The sequence below is a fragment of the Salvelinus namaycush genome, chromosome 5, assembly GCF_016432855.1.
Source record: "Salvelinus namaycush isolate Seneca chromosome 5, SaNama_1.0, whole genome shotgun sequence".
Lineage (NCBI taxonomy): Eukaryota > Metazoa > Chordata > Actinopteri > Salmoniformes > Salmonidae > Salvelinus > Salvelinus namaycush.
The window spans coordinates 28,564,140-28,583,851 of NC_052311.1; the positions used below are offsets into that span (position 1 = coordinate 28,564,140).

The 19,712-nt window shown below is 39.8% G+C and overlaps 1 protein-coding gene and 1 non-coding gene across 2 annotated transcripts in view; one reads left to right on the top strand and one right to left on the bottom strand.

Annotated features, from left to right (window-relative positions):
- Window positions 1-860: 860 nt before the first annotated feature.
- Window positions 861-933, bottom strand: trnav-uac. The gene has a single exon. It is a non-coding gene; the product is annotated as a tRNA-Val (tRNA).
- Window positions 934-3,476: 2,543 nt separating this feature from the next.
- The window catches only part of bcorl1 (BCL6 corepressor-like 1), a 36,118-nt gene continuing 19,882 nt past the window's right edge, over window positions 3,477-19,712 (top strand). Inside the window, exon 1 of the mRNA XM_038993899.1 lies at window positions 3,477-3,733. The gene's annotated coding sequence lies outside the window, so the exon portion shown is untranslated. The remainder of the gene's footprint in view (window positions 3,734-19,712) is intronic.

Here is a 19,712-nt window from a genome sequence, read left to right on the forward strand (position 1 = left end):
CGAAATTGCAACAAGCGGTTCAGTGAAAATGTAATTTAATCAGAAGCCACTGCCTGATTTCTGGATTATCCTGTCTTGGCAAATCACACTGTTAAGACACTGATGTCCTTTGCTACCACGTACCTATGTGAGAGTGGATTCTCGGCCCTCACTAGCATGAAAACTAAATACAGGCACAGACTGTGTGTGGAAAATTATTTAAGACTGACTCCTATACAACCCAACATTGCAGAGTTATGTGCATCCTTTCAAGCACACCCTTCTCATTAACCTGTGGTGAGTTATTCACAATTTTCGATTAACAAATAAGGTTTTATATGTAAGATGGTTAAATAAAGAGCAAAATTATTGATTATTATTATATTATTATTTGTGCCCTGGTCCTATAAGCTCTTTGTCACTTCCCACGAGCCGGGTTGTGACAAAAACTCACACTCATTCTTATGTTTAATAGATGTATCCTATAGTGTGTGTGTGTGGCAGGCTTACAGTGATGGCAAAAAACAACATTTGAGTGCGTTGACCCTGGTGCTAGAGGGGGTACGCAGCTGGAGGTTGAATGTTTGAAGGGGTATGGGACTATAAAAAGTTTGGGAACCACTGGCAACAATGCAGTTTACAATAGGCAGCTTGTTTGTTATTGAGATAATACATAGGAAGTTTGGTGCCATACTGGCGGCATGTACTGTAGACCAGTGACCACTAAATCTGTGATTATCTGAGAACAAATATTGTTCTCATATGTCTACAATATTCGTTAGATAACAGATCTTAGATATTGATTTGTGATGTGTGTATTAGCTTACATTTAGCTATCAGTATGGAGCGTTGAATGTTTTATCTAGGTCATCAAAAAGTGGTGGTTCCACTGGGGCTCGAACCCAGGACCTTCTGCGTGTAAAGCAGACGTGATAACCACTACACTATGGAACCAGGTGGTAACGTTTGTCAAATACACTGTTCTTGTAGATGACGACGCCACGGTAGTTCTGAATGTTTTTCATTAATTTGTATTGTTTGACCTATATTAGATGTATTTAACTACTTGAAATATTATGAGATGATAATATCTTCATTTTTGAGACACGCATGGAATTGCAGTCTTGTTGGAAATGATTAGCTGTATAGGCCTATATTAATGCCGGGGAGTGCAGTCGTGTGTACAACTGCATTTGCAATGGCAAGCTATTTGGTTTAGTGCTGAGTTGTGGCATGTTAGTATTATAGCTTTCTGCTTTGATTCAGCACCATCTGCGGCATAAAACCTGCGCCATAAATAGTCACCAAATACGAACTTGATCTAGAAATTTCCAAATGTACACGTTGCATGAACATTAAAATGCTGGCCTATAATAAACTGTATTTAATCCGTACCGGCACTGACATACCTCTCGTTGAGTTGGATCCATAGGTTTTTAGCGCACAATGTTGTGCAAAACCGAAACTTTTACCAGGCTCAACTGACACCATGTTTCTTTCCCCTTGTGAAATGTCCGGAATGCATTGGTTATGACGGATTGTGTATTTGAGCCACATGGTTATTTATTTAAAGTGAATTGACCAATAATAACGGTTTTATAAATTTGAGAACATTTGAAAGGCTCTCCAGTCACTACTCTCTGTACAGCACGTTCGTCGGACCAACTCATGTTGGTACAGTATGACAAACTGTTATCCATTTCCGTCGCCTGTTTTGTACAAATGAGGAAAGCAGGGCACGGTGAGACACACCCTCGTGACCACCACACGGGCTATCGACAGGGTTCTCGTTTATGGGGAGGTAAAACTGGTTGCCTAATACCTACATTATACTTGACTGGCTTCTTGGATTGCCACTCTAGTCACCCGTATCGAGTGGAAGGTTGAGGTCTATAATCTACCTGTGTGAAGCTAGCCACAATAAGGATTAGTCACAATAAGGCGCCATAGGCAAGGCTGTGCAGTGCATAAATGTTTGCCCAACCTGGTCTCAGAGCAGTTCGTAATATTCTGTAAATAAATCTCCATTTAGTATGATGGCATGTATTAATTTGTGGATGTCCATCACCTATTTCGTAATATATGTTACGAATTACAATTCGTATTATATGCTACGAATTTAGCAAAACGTACAACATGTTACCAATTTGAAAAACATACAATATGTTACGAATTTGCTAACGTATGATATATGTTACCAATTTTAGCTAGGTGGTTAGATTGCATACATTAGCTAGCTCGCCAATGTTAGCTAGGCTAGGGGTTATGATTAAGTCTCGGAGTTAGGTTAAATGGTTATGGTTAGGGGAATGGTTAGCTAAAAGGGTCAAGGTTAGGGAAAGGGTTAGCTAACATGCTAAGTAGTTGCAAAGTAGCTAAAAAAAGTAGTAAGTAGTTGAAAAGTTGCTAATTAGCTAAAATGCTAAAGTTGTCTGTGATGAGATTTGAACTCGCAAACTTTGAGTTGCTAGAAGTTCGTGTTAACCACACTCCTTTCGTTTTTGCCTTAATAAGTAACCATCTGTCTAATGTAACTATACCAAACGTAACATATACTAAATGGAGTGTCCTCGGATTTATGTACAGAATAGGTTGCAGCACACCCAATGCAATTATGCAGTTTAATAAATCCACAATGTTTTTTCTGTTTATTGTCAAATAAATAAATGATTGTATTTATTTTTACGTTATATAACAACATACCTTGTTTAACATTATCTAGTCCAAATATGGCCTTATTCCACTATTTGTATCCGTTTGGATGTTTCAACAGGGGACTTTTATTTTGATGGCGAAATGCAAATCCCACTATTGTTGCTAATCCTTATTGTGGCTAGCTTCACTCAAGTCTCTAAACCTCAGTAACTAAACGAAGTGTCTGTTTGTCCTCTCTTCACATCGCATATGTAATAACGCAATTTTGGGAAATTTTTGTGCAAACAGGACAGCTACGTTGAGACACGAATTCTGCCGAAGTTATTTGTGTCTTGGGTGTAATTATAGGGCACTAGAATGCGACGTAAAGGAAATGTGCATTCTTATTGAATGGCAATAATAACTTTACAGTAATATGAAGATGGACACTCCTGTCCAAACCCTCATGATAACAATGTAAGCTTTTACACAACACGTATTTTATGTCATCATAGTGATCATGTGTTATGCATTGCAGAAAAAAATCCCAAATTAGTGCCACAATTGTTTTATTCCTATAGTTTAGTATCTTTCCTTACATTCATATCATTGTCAGGAAGAAATATCCAGTAGCCAAATAGTATGATGTGCCTATGCTTAATAACTATACCATTCTGTCAGCTATCTAATGATGGTTCATAAACACACACTTGCAGCCATAACATCACTTGGGTCATCAGAGTTTGGCTGTTGTGGTAGACCTATTTCCATATTAGAAGGGATGGTTGTAATTTCCAAAGATGATTCCAAAAATGTCCATGTTTTGAATAGGAATTTACAATTATATAAGGGCTCGACTACGGTCACCACCTGTTATTCACCTGTAGGCCTCTGTCGGCGCTAGGACCCAGGGTGCGCGATTTTCATCTCCAGCTGCTGCGGTCTGAAAACGGGCGATGAGAGAAGATCGCGAGGAGAAGCCGACATGTCACACTGGAATTATTTTACCACAAAATCACATTCCTGACCTTTAACAGAAGTCACCAAGTCTCAAACAATCACTTGTCGTGGTGTGAAAAGCTCAATTTGCGAGCTTTGAAAGGGCAGTTTGGAGCGCAAGGTAAGGCGGTGCGATACCATGCGATTACTAATAACAAAGGCGTACTGGAGAGCAGGGGGCAATAAGGGGGGCATTGCACAACGGCATAGAGGGCAACAGTCAACTCTCCCAAACTTTTGCTGTGAATAATTGTGTACAGTAAAGTTTGTAAATCCACTTACAGGCCATAACAAACCTGTCTAACGGTATTCAAGGTATGCATTTTGGTAACGTAAAGTCTTCAAGTGAGGATAAACGTGTCACATGTTTCTTGGGGTGAATTCCTGTCTCAGTCGGCAATGGCACACATTATATTTTGCTAAGGCTACTACAACCAAAAAAGGTCGTGAATTCTAGTTTCACTGTATTTCATTATAACATTAATCTTCCATCTGCCATGAGTTTACACATCGTGGCATCCTCAACCTGCCAACTCAGAGCATCGTCTCCAACTTGTTCTCTGCCTCCATGGTATAGCCTACATCAGGTCCAATCCTTTTACGCACATATGAACAAAAGTCATCGTCTTTTTACATAGTTGGTGGTGGCATATTTCATGCTTTGCATGATTTACTACGTTCTCAACGTAAACATTATGTCAGGTAATGGCAACCGCGAACTCAGACGGGACATGCCATGCTGTAGCTACTACTCTATAGCAGCCGTATCCCAGGCCTAGGTTGTTTGGACGAGGCGTTCGAATATTCCATAAATCGACCAAATTTACTCTCGGTAGCCTAAGCCCCATTTTGAAAGGGAACGACAGTAATTTTGACGAGGCCTCAAACAAAACATTGTGGCTTCATTCACTGTAAACTTGCTGTTTTAAGTGTGATTGTTTTGATCACCAGTCAAATGTGCACAGGAGTGTGCAAATGTATATTCACTGTATTTACGTTTTTTGAGCCTATGGCTTCAAACGTTCATTGCTAGTGGCAGTGACCAAAACTAGTCGATAGCTAAAGACCGGAGCAGCCGGCCACAACCGGGATTGCTTTCGCTCTGTCGTTGAGGTCTCTGGGTAACCCCGCTCTGACACAATGCAATGTGGAGACAACCTGGTTCCTCTTGTGCTCGATAGGAAGGAACAACAATCAGTCGTGTTATTCTGTAGCTCGTGTAGTGTGGTGTGTATATTGGTTCTATTTTGATATTTGGCAATATGTCAACGACTAGTCTGTCAGCCGACATGCAACACTCAGTGCTGTTCGCGAGTGAATGGTGTTGGGCAATGGGCAAATGATCCTACACTCCAATAGCTAGCTACCTTCACCGAGATGAAGGCTGCGAAATAGTAGAAAGACGAAAATGTATCCGGTGGGGTGCATCACTGTGCAGCAACGGCCGGGAGACAGGAAAGAAATAGGTCATTGTTAAACAACAAACTTGTTTACTTCCATTATCATTTAGACAACCAGACATTTAGACATTTGCTATAACCGGGTGTATATATCACAGTTATGTCATTCACAAGTCTGTGATATTGTATTCCATAAGCTACTTAGTGTATACCTGCGTATGATTTAGGTAAGAATCCTGCGCTGGCCTGATTAAAGGTATCCGAAATTGGGAAAGCCAGATGTGCCAAAGGCTTTTTTTTCTAGATGTCACTGTATGAACGCGTGGCCTGCTGAACGTTTTGGCGTACGCTATTGTGTCTATTCTGCATTAAGCAGACAACACAGGCTTCGAGACCAGTCTTTAGGCGGTTTGACCTTGCAAGGTAATATAACTTATAGGTTCTCAGCTCGCATATTATAGCCTCATTATATCGAGTGGCGAAACATTCCAGTGTATTTTTAGGACAAGCCTGTTCAAGTTAACTGTAAGATGTATCCACCTGACACTCGTTGACACTTGCAATCAGTGTTAAATTGGTGGAAAGGCTGATCCTCTAACCTTGATCATTCACACCTATTTTACCTCAGCATTTACAACTCTATGAAAACAATTAATCAATGCTCCAAAACGTGAAAGAGGTGTTGTTAATTGTTAATTACCACCTGTAATGGCGTATATGAGAGGAGTGATTATCAGCATCATAATTCATCATGAAAACGTGTAGGTCACTTCAAATATTGAAATGCTTATCTCTCTGAACTATCAGCCAACAGGACTTGGGCTGATACACTTCTCAAACATCAAACATTACTTATTGTATGCACATATATTGGTCATCATGATAATCACTCAATAAAAAGGCGTTCATACATCACATGGTGCCAATAGTATTGAATATTATATGAGATAAAGGTTGAATTTCTGAACACATAATGCATATTTTTCAAAAATGGATTCATCTCACATTCAGTAGGGGACAGATCGAAATTTACCAGGGGGAGGGGCTGGTCCAACTTGAGGTGTCTTTTTAAAAAAAATGCACTTCCCTTCCCCAACGTTACAAATGTCTTCACATGACCTTCCCCTTGTACAGTAAAATAAATTGAACGCCCTCCCTCCTCAGAAGTAACTCAAAATAATGTTTAAGACCACAAATATGAATAACTGTAGCGACCCTTTGTTTATAAACGTGGATATCGACTTTGCCACTTCAGCATGCTTTTGTGGCCCAGTCGGTGCCAAGCAGGGCTACGAGCCAGAAGGTTAGGGGTTCGCTGACCACCATAGACGAGCTCACTCTCCCTGCCTGTTTCATTACACTACAATCAGAGTCAGCTGCATACATTGATCAGCTATGGGGAAAGCAGATTTTTTACATTATGATGCCATATTTATAATTATATAAAATATATGCAAAGAATATTCCAGCGACAGGTTTCTGTGCCAATGCACCACACAACCAATAACAAAGCATACTAACTTCGGGCACTTCAATATCATGGTTTGCGTTTTCAGCACCACAATAAATAGACTATGTAAATTTCGACAAACAGAAAATACATCCCTCCCTACCTTGTAGGCTTACCCAATATAGAAGGCTTGGCTTGACAATATCTGAATGTCATTAAAGTTTTGGTGTTTTGTAACAGATGTCTCTTTCCATTCATCCATTGGCTGCTGCATAGTTTGGATTTATATATTTTATTAGTCTGTTTAAAAAAAATATATACACAAATATAAAATACACAATATATACACGATACAGTCGGGGACTTATTTCCATTGTGGTCAATATTTTTTAGATAGATACAGACACATTACAGAGATAGAGAAGAAAAAATGCTCAACCTCCAGATGAGTATGAGGGAGGAGTTTAAGTATATTTCTTAAAAGCTTGTTTGGCTGGTAGCTTATTCTTTCGATGTTTGGGGCTGCTTGTGAACCATGATGTACAAGCATAATCAAAGTGACATTGGACTAGCGCACTAGCTACGTTTTCATCCAATTGGCGACAGATTTTCGAAAATCTTCATAAAAACAATATGCCATTTCAGAGTTACCTTTTGGAAAATTTTGCGCCGGACAACATGACCGGGAAGATTTTAATTTACCAGACATTTGAGGAATTTACCGGACATCCATATGCGTTCATATCCAACCTGGCGCAGCCAGCAACATCAATAAATGAGGGATATTGGCCAAATGAGCCACATTTACGTATCCTTAAAAACAGCCTATAACAAATTACAAAAACACTATTACATGTGTTTCGATGTGTAGCATATGCTAAACCTATTTTTGCTATTGGTTTTTAGGCTACTTTCCTAAAACAATAATTGTCCACCTCACGGTTCATTTGTATCAGGGCATTGTATGCATAGGCCTATAGGCTTAGGTGTCCACTGTATGATATTAACAATTTAATAAATATATACAGTAACTGTCAAAAGTTTGGACACACTTACTCATTCCAGGGTTTTTCTTTATTTTTACCATTTTCTACATTGTAGAATAATAGTGAAGACATCAACACTATCAAATAACACATATGGAATCATGTAGTAACCAAAAAGTGTTAAACAAATGAAAATATATGTTATATTTGAAATTCTTCAAAGTAGCCCTTTGCCTTGATGATTGCTTTGCACACTCTTGACATTCTCTCAACCAGCTTCATGAGTTAGTCACATGGGATGCATTTGAATTAACTGGTGTGCCTTGTTAAAAATTAATTTGTGGAATTTCCTCAGAAATTGCAGCACAAATAAATGCTTCACAGAGTTCAAGTAACAGACACATCTCAATATCAACTGTTCAGAGGAGAGGAGGAGAATCAGGCCTTCATGGTCGAATTGCTGAAGAAGACAAAAACACTACTGAAGACACAAATAAGAAGAAGAGACTTGCTTTGGACAAGAAACATGAGCAATGGACATTAGACCGCGAGAAATCTGTCCTTTGGTCTGATGAGTCCAAATTTGAGATTTTTGGTTCCAACCGCCGTATCTTTGTGAGACACAGAGTAGGTGAACGGATGATCTCCGCATGTATGGTTCCCACCGTGAAGCATGGAGGAGGATGTGGGGGTGCTTTGCTGGTGAAATTGTTGTGATTTATTTAGAATTCAAGGCACACTTAACCAGCATGGCTACCACAGCATTCTGCAGCGATACGCCATCCCGTCTGGTTTGTGCTTATTGGGACTATCATTTGTTTCAACAGGACAATGACCCAAAACACACCTCCAGGCTGTGTAAGGCCTGTTTGACCAAGAAGGAGAGTGATAGAGTGCTGCATCAGATAACCTGGCCTTCACAATCACTGACCTCAACCCAATTGAGATAGTTTGGGATGAGTTGGACCGCAGAGTGAAGGAAAAGCAGCCAACAAGTGCTCAGCATATGTGGGAAGTCCTTCAAGACTGTTGGAAAAGCATTCCAGGTGAAGCTGGTTGAGAGAATGCCAAGAGTGTGCAAAGCTGTCATCAAGGCAAAGGGTGGCTACTTTGAAGAATCTAAATTCTAAAATATATTTGGTTACCACATGATTCCATATGTTTTATTTAATAGTTTTGATGTCTTCACTATTATTCTACAAATAGTAAAAATAAAGAAAAACCCTTGAATGAGTAGGTGTGTCCAAACTTTTGACTGGTACTGTATATATAAAGGAAGAGAAGCTTAGGCCTAACCCCAGAGAGATAGAGATATGTTGGTGGCATGCTATGACACCGACATGCATTTTTTTATATCTGATGGCTACTGCGTCTGCTATACAGATATATACTGAAATAAAATATAAATGCAACAATTTCAACGATTTTACTGAGTTACAGTTCATATAATGAAATCAGTCAATTGAAATAAATTCATTAGGCCCTAATCTATGGATTTCACATGACTGGGCAGGGGCAGGCCTGGGAGAGCATGGCCCACCCACTTGGGAGCAAGGCCCAGCCAATCAGAATTAGTTTTCCCCCACAAATGGGCTTTATTACAGACAAAAATACTCATTAGCTGTCTGGGTGGCTGGTCTCAGACTATGCAGCAGGTGAAGAAGCCGGATGTGGAGGTCCTGGGCTGGCATGGTTACACGTGGTCTGCGGTTGTGAAGCCGGTTGGACGTACTGCCAAATTCTCTAAAACAACTTATGGTAGAGACATTTTAGAGTGGCCTTTTATTGTTCCCAGCACAAGGTGCACCTGTGTAATGAGCATGCTTTTTAATCGGCTTCTTGATATGCCACATCTGTCAGGTGGGTAGATTATCTTGGCAAAGGAGAAATGCTCACTAACAGGGATATAAACAAATTTGTGCACACAATTGGAGAGAATTGCATCTGGAACATTTCTTGGATCTTTTATTTCAACTCATGAAACATGGGACCAACACTTTACATGTTGCATTTATATTTTTGTTCTGTATAGACATACATAATGAGGGTAATTCATGAATTGTATTATTGGTTATTTTAACCAATGCATTGAATTGATCATTTTTTTACCCAATGCAATGGGTTATCTAATCAACCCACATTTGGGTTAACTATAACCCAATAGCTGGTTTCATAATAGCCCATCTATATTCTTATTTGTATTTATTTTCTCCCTATTTTAATACTATTGTCATTAATTTAAGCAACAATACAATATTTAGATACTGAATGATGAAAGTAATGGATAATACAATGCATTGCCAAGCATAAATCATTTTTATTTCCTGCTAATAAAGGTTTTCATACAATGTCAATGTGATTATTAATATTTAATAGTTGTATTTAATAGCTTTACACTTTAAACTCCTACCCATCAATACGCCACCCCCATTCCTTAACACATGGGATGTAAAATAAATGTTAGAAAAAGACAAATACACTACATTTCAAAAGGTCCAGCAAGCAGTGTTTCCCCTATATTAATTTAGCATTGGCGCATCGCTGCTGCTAAATTGTTGCCGTCGCTGCAACAAAAAAACTGTCAACTGGGTGGGACTTCCTATGGGTTAAGGAAGGATCACAATTCCATCCAGTTCATCGGGAGTGCTCAGACAATGAATTATACTTGTGAGCAAACATTCCATAACCGCAGGTGGCAGTAAATCGTCAACCTTGTCTTTATACCTGTTCAAACAACACACTTCAGGTGGCAGTGTGCACCCTTTCAGTTTGTTTACCAACTCATAGAAGTAGTAGGTGAAGAAAAATGTACTACTTCAAAATGGAGATGGCCTCAATGGCACTGCCCATTCTCTCAGACACCATAATGGGACAGATGGAATGTTGCGTCCTCTAAATATCTCTATGAGAAAACGCTATTAATAGATGTATGTAATAATTGTTAGCAAAGATGCAGTAACGTTACGCTAGTTAAATTATATTTGGGTTTAATATAGAATTCTCTGGTGATGTAATTGAGATCAAGAGATAATTAATGAAACTGAACATAATAAAATGTTCATGCATTTTGGAGTAGAATGTCCCCAGTAGTGACCTTCTCACAGTCATTCAACAAAAATGTAATCTCCCGGGGGGCATGCCCCCAGACCCCCCTGGGAAGACCACAGCTTGTATACTTACATGTTGTATTATTAGGGGTGAATCATTTCCCCATCCATTCTGTATGACCATGGACGCAGGATGGCAGGTCCCACCTTCAGGGCCACATCACAAAACAGGTCTATAGGGGAAAACAACATTTCAAACAAAACCCAAATTATTGATATATATTAAAACATATTCGATTAGGGCATTGGTATGTCAATTTCCATAAAGAACAAGAAAAGTATGATGTCGAAAAGCATAATTATTATTGGCCTAGTATATTTTTTACATTGTCTTACCATTAGAAGGGTTTCAGCATCCTTTGCCAGGTCACTTGCCCTTTTCTCCCCCTATGGAAGACAACAACAAGTCCAATGAAACTCCACAGGTCACCCCTGCATTTGATGAAACACAATATACAGTTGAAGTCAGAAGTTTACATACACCTTAGCCAAATACATTTAAACTCAGTTTCACAATTCCTGACATTTAATCCTAGTAAAAAAATTCCCTGTCTTAGGTCAGTTAGGATCACCACTTTATTTTAAGATTGTGAAATGTCAGAATAATAGTAGAGAGAATTATTTATTTCAGCTTTTATTTCTTTCATCACATTCCCAGTGGGTCAGAAGTTTACATACACTCAATTAGTATTTGGTAGCATTGCCTTTAAATTGTTTAACATGGGTTAAACGTTTCGGGTAGCCTTCCACAAGCTTCCCACAATAAGTTGGGTGAATTTTGGCCCATTCCTCCTGACAGAGCTGGTGTAACTGAGTCAGGTTTGTAGGCCTCCTTGCTCACAGTTTTTCAGTTCTGCCCACAAATTTTCTATAGGATTGAGGTCAGGGCTTTGTGATGGCCACTCCAATACCTTGACTTTGTTGTCCTTAAGTCATTTTGCCACAACTTTGGAAGTATGCTTGGGGTTATTGTCCATTTGGAAGACCCATTTGCGACCAAGCTTTAACTTCCTGACTGATGGCTTGAGATGTTAATTCAATATATCCACATTTTTCCATCCTCATGATGCCATCTATTTTGTGAAGTGCACCAGTCCCTCCTGCAGCAAAGCACCCCAACAACATGATGCTGCCACCCCCGTGCTTCACAGTTGGGATGGTGTTCTTCGGCTTGCAAGCCTCCCCCTTTTTCCTCCAAACATAACGATGTACTACAGTTCTATTTTTTTTTTCATCAGACCAGAGGACATTTCTCCAAAAAGTACAATCTTTGTCCCCATGTGCAGTTGCAACCCTTAGTCTGGCTTTTTTTTTTAGGTTTTGTAGAAGTGGCTTCTTCCTTGCTGATCGGCCTTTCAGGTTTTGTCGATATAGGACTCGTTTTACTGTGGATATAGAGACTTTTGTACCTGTTTCCTCCAGCATCTTCACAAGGTCCTTTACTGTTGTTCTGGGATTGATTTGCACTTTTCGCACCAAAGTATGTTCATCTCTAGGAGACAGAACGCGTCTCCTTCCTGAGCAGTATGATGGCTGCGTGGTCCCATGGTGTTTATACTTGCGTACTATTGTTTGTACAGATGAACATGGTACCTTCAGGCGTTTGGAAATTGCTCCTAATGATGAATCAGACTTGTGATAGTCTACCATTTTTCTCTGAGGTCTTGGCTGATTTCTTTAGATTTTCCAATGATGTCAAGCAATGAGGCACTGAGTTTGAAGGTAGGCCTTGAAATACATCCACAGGCACACCTCCAATTGACTTAAATTATGTCAATTAGCCTACCAGAAGCTTTTAAAGCCATGACATAATTTTCTGGAATTTTCCAAGCTGTTTAAAAGGCACAGTCAACTTAGTACGTAAACTTCTGACCCACTGGAATTGTGATCCAGTGAATTATAAGTGAACTAGTCTGTTTGTAAACAATTGTTGGAAAAATTACTTGTGTCATGCGCAAAGTAGATGTCCTAACCGACTTCCCAAAACTATAGTTTGTTAACAAGAATTGTGTGGAGTGGTTGAAAAACTAGTTTTAATGACTCCAACCTAAGTGTATGTAAACTTCCGACTTCAACTGTATATATTTATTTGAAACAATGTCTTAAACTGAAGAAATACAGTGCCTTCACAAAGTATTCATACCCCTTGACTTATTCCACATTTTGTTGTGGTACTGATAGAATTCAAGATCGATTAAATATATATTTTCCCACCCATCTACACACGATACCCTATAATGACAAAGTGAAAACATAATATTATACATTTTTGAAAATTTTATGAAAATGAAATACAGAAATATCTAATTTACATAAGTATTCACACCCCTGCGTCAATACATGTTAGAATCACCTTTGGCAGAGATTACAGCTGTGAGTCTTTCTGAGTAAGTCTTTAAGAGCTTTGCACACCTGGGTTGTACAATATTTTGTCATTATTCTTTTCAAAATTGTTCAAGCTCTGTCTAAATGGTTGTTGATCATTGCTAGACTACCATTTTCAAATCTTGCCATAGATTTTCAAGCAGATTTAAGTCAAATATGTAACTCGGCCACTCATTCACTGTCTTCTTGGTAAGCAACTCCATTGTAGATTTGCCTTTTTTTTAGGTTATGGTCTTGCTGAAAGGTGAATTCATCTCCCAGTGTCTGTTGGGAAGCAGACTGAACCAGGATTCAGGATTCTGAACTCTTGGATTTTGCCTGTGCTTAGCTCCCTTCTGTTTATTTTTTATCCTGAAACTCACCATTCGTTAACTATTACAAGCATACCCATAACATGATGCAGCCACCACTATGCTTGAAAATATGGAGTGGTACTCAGTAATGTGTTGTATTGGATTTGCCTCAAACATTTAAACTTTATTTAACCTTTATTTAACTAGGCAAGTCAGTTAAGAACAAATTCTTATTTACAATGACGGCCTTGTGTTCAGGCCAATTTTTTTTTCAGTATTACTTTAGTGCCTTGTTGGAAACAGGATGCATGTTTTGGAATATTTGTATCATGTACAGGCTTCCTTCTTTTCACTCTGTCAATTAACTGAGTTAAGTAGGACACCTGTATCTTTGGAGTGATAACTTCACCATGCTCAAAGGGATATTCAATGTCTGCTTTTTTACATTTTTACCCATCTACCAATGGGTGCCCTTCTTTGCGAGGTATTGGAAAACCTCTCTAGTTGTTGGGGTTTAATCTGTGTTTGAAATTCACTGCTCGACTGAGGGACCTTACAGATAATTATATGTATGGGGTACAGAGATGATGTAGTCATTCAAAAATCATTTTAAACACTATTATTGCACACAGAGTGAGTCAATGCTATTCATGTGACTTGTTGAGCACATTTCTACTCCTGAACTTATTTAGACATGCCATAGAAAATGGGTTGAATACTTTCGGCTTTTCAATTTTCATTCATTTGTAAAACTTTCGTAAAACATAATTCCACTTTGACATTATGAGGTATTGTGTGTAGGCGTGACAAAAAAAAAATTCCGAAAAGCTTCTTTTCTTCAACCTAGACGTTAGCTAGCTTATGCTAGAAGCTATCTAGCTAGCAATTGCTGTAAAGTCACCAGAATTATTTGAAATAACGATTGAGGTAGTCATGTTATCTAGCTAAACAATTAGCTCATTTAAATAACTATAAATAAAGGTTAACTTACCCGTTTGTCTCTGTCCAGTGGCACAATAAGTGGCAATGGGTTTTGCAGAGAGTTGCCGTCCCCCGGTACCCGACTGTTGGGGTTTGATTACAAATGCCTGTCGTGAGATTCATTTACTTGTACCCAACCTGTTGAGTTACTGCTAAAACAACCCAACAAGCAGAAAATAACCCAATAAAATGACCCAACATCAGTAACCGTTCTATCGGATTGTGGAAATAATACGTTTTTTGCTGTGTAGGCCTATTGTGCCTCAATGAAAGGGCCAGGTTGTCATGTGTTTCAAATGATGAAATATACTGCATCTCTAAAATGACCCTTATCTTATATCAGTACTCTTGACTGATGTCAAAAACTTAAACATAGGTCTACAGTGCCTTCGGAAAGTATTCAGACCCCTTGACTTTTTCCACATTTTGTTACATTACAGCCGTATCCTAAAATGTATTAAAACAACATTTTTCATCAACAATCTACACACAATACAATAAAAAAAACAGATACCTTATTTACATAAGTATTCAGACTATGAGGCTATGAGACTCGAAATAGAGCTAAGGTGCAACCTATTTCCATTGATCATCCTTGAGATGTTTCTACAACTTCATTGTAGTCCACCTGTGGTAAATTCAATTGATTGGACATGATTTGGAAAGTCACACACCTGTCTATATAAAGGTCCCACAGTTGACAGCGCATGTAAGAGCATAAGTCATGCCTTGAGGTCGAAGGAATTGTCCGTAGAGCTACGAAACAGGATTGTGTCGAGGCACAAATCTGGGGAACGGTACCAAAACATTTCTGCAGCATTGAAGGTCACCAAGAACACAGTGGCCTCCATCATTCTTAAATGGAAGAAGTTTGGAACCACCAAGACTCTTCCTAGAGCTGGCCGCCCGGCCAAACTGAGCAATCGTGGGAGAAGGGCCTTGGTCAGGGGGGTGACAGAGAACCCGATGGTTACTCTGACAGAGCTCTAGAGTTCCTCTGTGGAGATGGGAAAATCTTCCAGAAGGACAACCATCTCTACAGCACTCCACCAATCAGGCCTTTATGGTAAAGTGGCCAGACGGAAGCAACTGATCAGTAAAAGGCACATGACAGCTCGCTTGGAGTTTGCCAAAAGGCACCTAAAGACTCTCAGACCATGAGAAACAATATTTTCTGGTCTGATGAAACCAAGATTGAACTCTTTGGCCTGATTGCCAAGTGTCACGTCAGAGTTGGGCAAAGGTTCACCTTCAAAAAGGACAACATTCCTAAGCACACAGCCAAGACAACGCAGGAGTGGCTCCAGGACTGTCCTTGAGTGGCCTAGCCAGAGCCCGGACTTGAACCCGATCGGACATCTCTGAAGAGACCTGAAAATAGCTGTGCAGCGACGCTCCCCATCCAACCTGACAGAGCTTGAGAGGATCTGCAGAGAGGAATGGGAGAAACTCCCCAAATACAAGTGTGCCAAGCTTGTAGCGTCATACCCAAGAAGAGTTGAGGCTGTAGTGCTGCCAAAAGGTGCTTCAACAAAGTACTGAGTAAAGGGTCTTAATACTTATGTAAATGTGATATTTCAGTTACATTTTTTATAAATTTGCAAACATTTCTAAAAAACTGTTTTTGCTTTGTCATTGTGGGGTATTGTGTGTAGATCGATGAGGGGGGGAAAACTAAATCAATTTTAGAATAATGCTGTAACGTAACAAAATGTTGAAAAAGTCAAGGGGTCTGAATACTTTCCGAATGCACTATATATCGAATGCATAGTTTTCATTGACTCCACACATTAATGATAAAACTGGGGAAGTTAGATGAGATGTAAAGAAAGATAAGGATATGTGCAGGTCGAGTTCACCATTTATATTTGGAATTTTCCCTGAGGTTTCAGTCATGAAGCAGTGTAAATTCATTTGAACCATTCATCCTCAGAAATTGATTTTAATCAGAATATTCTAACAGATAAAACTGTCTGCACAGTGATAAGATAGATGAAGAAATGAATTACCATGCAAGAGGGGTCAAGGACGGGTTTAGGGTTGTCCTGTGACTATATGAATGAGTTTGAGCAGGAAGAGAGGTGGAGGAGTTGGGAGGACAGCGAAGGTCAATGTGAAGAGAATGTGAGAGAGCCCAGTTAAAATAACCATACAGAACCAACAGTACCAAGTGATGTAGGGGAGACAGATGTGGGGTGTGAGGTAGAGAACGACTGATAATCGTCCTAGCCAATATATCGGGCCGATATTGGCCTTTTCTAGTCTATCGGCCCTGCTATACCAGCCGCCACTCACCGCCTGAGCCACGAGCACTGCACAATGCAGAGGAATATCTAGCTCATTCTCTAACAGAAAGGTGCAGTATTAAGAAAATTATAAATTAACACGGTGACAAAAATCCTGTTGAAAATATTAGTTTAGTTAATTCACTAATAATAAGGCTTGTGTCAACGTGCCTGAGCATGCATGCAATAACCAAGCTAGCTAAGCATGTAGCTATGTGACCTGTTAGAAAGATTATGATAAGTCATCCTTTCATCTGTGTTGTTAGCTAGCTAGCTGTATTATCTACTATGCTAGCTAGCTGGCTAGATAAACGTGGTGCTAAAATATCAGATAGGAGCTAATAGCTGGTTATCATTTTGAACATGCAACGTTTTTGGCAACGAGCCATCTGACTTGGGGTGCAACGTTAGCTATTTACTGGTGTGCTGGTGTGCAGCTGCAATCGTACCCGTCGATTGAAAATTGATAGTCGGATTGGATGATTGTCGTAATAGAGAAAGAAGGAATTGTTTTAACATGCCTAAATAAAGGTTGGCAATAGGTTTAGCTACCTAAGAATCTTCCTTCATGTTTATGGTCCAAGAAAGCTGTAGATCAGTGCACGTGTGTGCATTCTCGCCTCTCAAACTACGGGCAGATTTGAGTCATTTAGACAGAACGTGCAACATTGTTTCATCTTTTTGCCTGCCCTCGCTCTCCTTGTTCAATATTATGCAAATGTATGGCTTGGTAGCAAATGTCGTCGCCATTGAGCTAGTTCTCATAGTAGCCGTAAACAGCACCAAGTGATATGAGCGATGGAGAGAGATATGAAAGGGAACGGAGTTACAGCCTAGCTCTATCCAATCGTAGCAGTAGGATCAAGTTAAAACCTGTTTCTTAACAGATAGCTGAACTAGCCAATTGAGTTGTTTCAAATTTTGTCCTGGCAGCTGAGTTGTTTAGAGATGCGTCCTGACAGCTGAAAAAAATACTTTTTCCAGATAACGGAAAATGCATCCGTGATCACAAATCATGACCTTAAGTTGAACCCATTTGTATGGGTCAGCAGTGCCTACAGTATATGATGTCCTTCCATACAGGCGTGACATGCTGGAGTGACACATTGGGGCAGCAGGTAGCCTGGCGGGTAGGAGGTTGCTGGATTGAATCCCCAAGCTGACAAGGTAAAAATCTGTCGTTCTGCCCCTGAGCAAGGAAGTTAACCCACTGTTCCCCGGGCGTGTTGATTAAGTCAGCCCCCACACCTCTCTGATTGGGTTAAATGCGGAAGACACATTTCAGTTGAATGCATTCAGTTGTACATCTGACGAGGTATCCCCCTTTCCCTTCTATGCAAATGTTGTTAATCAGTAAGCTATCAGTCCCAAATGGAAGGCAAACAGATCAAATCAAATTGTATTGGTCACATACACATAATTTAACAGATGTTATTGCGGGTGTAGCGAAATGCTTGTGTTCCTATCTCCAACAGATTGTTAATCATCTAGCACAATAGACTCCACTGATCAGCCAAAACAAGCTCAATAACTCAATGCATGCACACACTTCTAATGAATATGCTTTTACCTGTATTGTGAATAGACCGAGGCCATCTTAATTTACACAGTTTATCAATAGATTTACCATTCAAATAAAAGTATTACCATTATGTTGTAATGTAGTTAGATTGTTTTTACCAAAGTCAAATGTATTGTTTGATTAAAATTTTAAATGTTCACATTTAATGATATTGAATATTGGCCTAAAATAACGGTCATCGTTATTGGCATCAGCACAAAAAAATCCGTATCGGTCTTTCTCTAGTGTGAGGTGGGGAAATGGTTGCCTGGCTACCCAAACTCCTTGCTTTGGCCAAACGCTACTCCATGCCCACAAACATTAGTTTCTTCTCCGCAATGAGTTTGGATCTCAGTACCTCCCCAACAATTTCTAGAAACACATTCTAACCGTTCTGATTGGTCCTAGAAACCGGTGGGTTGGGCTAGAGCCAGAACACACATGGATAAAGCATTTGAATGTGTCATTGGCTTTGAACTACAGAATGGCCCCTGGAGGGGATGGCCACCATTTTACGGGCTCCTGACCAATCGTGCTATTTTTGGTGTTTTTTTGTGCTGATCTTAACGTTTCATATGATCGAAAATAGCTTCTGGACATCAAAACAGTGATTACTAACCTAGTTTTGGATGAGGAATGCAATTTCATCGAATCGGAGGTAAAGGACATGATGCTCATCCCAGACCAGGCCCAAACTCCTGTCACTCTGAGGAGGAGGGGCCGCTATAGGGGCCAGCGTGCGGGATATCTAACAAGAATGAGACGTTGAGTGGATAAGTCGCCCTTACCCTCCATTCTATTGGTGAACGTGCAATCACTGGAAAATAAACAGGATGAGCTCCGTTCAAGACTGTCATATCAAAGTGATCTGAATAACTGTAATATCCTATGTTTCACTGAACCAAGGACATGGAAAACATAAATCTAGCTGTTTTTTCTGTACATCGGCAGGTCAGAACAGCTGCGTCTGGTAAGGTGAGGTGAGGGGGGGGGGGGGGTGTTGTCAACAACAGTTGGTGCGCAATCTCTAATATAAAGTCTCGAGGTTCTGCTTGCCCGAGTTAGAATACCTCATTATAAACAGTAGACCACGTTATTTACCAAGAGAGTTTTCATTTATATTTTTCGTAGTGGTCTATTTACCACCACAGACCAATGCTGGCCCTAAGACCGCACTCAACGAGCTGTATGAGGCCATAAGCAAACAAGAAAATGCTCAGAAGGATTAGAAGCTCCCTAATGGCCCGGGGATTTTAATGCAGGAAAACTGAAATCCGTTTTACCTCATTTCTACCAGCATGTCTCCTGTGCAACTAGAGGCGAAAAAACTATAGATCACCTCTACTCTACACACAGAGACGCATGCAAAGCTCTCCCTTGCCCTCCATTTGGCAAATCTGACCATAACTACATCCTCTTAATTACTGCTTACAAACAAATACTCAAACAGGAAGTACCAGTGATGCGCTCAATACGGAAGTGATCCGCTGAAGTGGACTCTAAGCTACAGGACTGTTTTGCTAGCACAGATTGGAATATGTTCCGGGATTCATCCGATGGCATTGAGGAGTTTACCACATCAGTCAACGGCTTCATTAATAAGTGCATCGACAACATAGTCCGCACAGTGACTGTACCCACACCAAAAGCCA